Raw genomic sequence first — 1,174 nt, 5'->3', positions numbered from 1 at the left:
TTACAACAAAATAAGGAAATCGCTACATGAGAAATCGAGTGAATATCCAATGTTGTAAAAATTTGAATTTCAAACGATCATAAAAATTTAACTTGGCTTTCTTATAGACATTTTTTTTTTGATAAATGTAGAGAATCTTATAAGGAATCTTATATTACATTTTCATATCTTAGATTTAAAAAGAAAAATTTTTATGAATTTCTAACTCAAAATAATTTGCAATTTTTCGTGATTTTTCCATATTTTGTCATTTTTTGAACTTTAAATGCTTATAAAAAAAAACTGTGACTAACGATTTTTAATATTTTTCATCTACCTTTGAAACAATATACTAGGAGCCTTCTATCAAATTTTCAAGCTTTTTTATCCAACAAATAAAATTTTATTGATATTTTTAGAAAAAAAACTAAAAAAAAATGGAAAATGAAAATGTCCGTAAAGAGCTCAAAATAAATCAAAATATTTTGAAAATGTTATGGTGTATAGAAAATGCTAAGATAAACATTCAGTCAAAATTTCATATATCTACGGTTATTTTTTTTAAAGTTACACCAAAAACCAAAATCGATTTTCTCGAAAACAGATTTTGCGTAAAAATTCCCGTTTTTCCTTAATTTTTCTTTTGTTTTTCACGGCGCTTTTGAAAACTATTGGAAAAATTTTACTTTTGACCCCCCAAAGTACCAACTAGATTCACTTTCCTTTCAGAAAAAATACTGTTGAAGAAAATCCAAGCACTTTTACTGTCCTAAAACGTGATGACAGACACAAAAATAAAAAAATAAAAAAATAATAAAAAAAAAAATAAAAAAACACACATCATTGTAAAATCAATACATTCATCGTTCCACTCAGAATCTAAAATGAGCACTGCAGGTCTGATATGAATCTAAACACAAATCCTTGTTCAAATATTATAGTTTAATATATTATAACTACGCGTAGATATACATCATTAATAATGGTATTGGAAAAATAAACGGGCCCGAAATTCTAACGATTGTTGATTAGAACAAACGACCTCGCAACGACCATATTGTACTTGCGTCGTTGCGTACCGTTGTCTGGGAAATGTTTGAATTTTTCGAGTAAACTGATTTTGAATTGAGCTTCGAGTTCACTTGCAATTAAACAGTCTTACCCGTAAACATCTAAAAGCAAAATGGCCACATCA

This window comes from Acyrthosiphon pisum, chromosome A1 (genome assembly GCF_005508785.2).
Source record: "Acyrthosiphon pisum isolate AL4f chromosome A1, pea_aphid_22Mar2018_4r6ur, whole genome shotgun sequence".
Taxonomy (NCBI): domain Eukaryota; kingdom Metazoa; phylum Arthropoda; class Insecta; order Hemiptera; family Aphididae; genus Acyrthosiphon; species Acyrthosiphon pisum.
The sequence above is the reverse complement of the archived record's forward strand: the minus strand, read 5'-3'. Positions refer to the sequence as shown.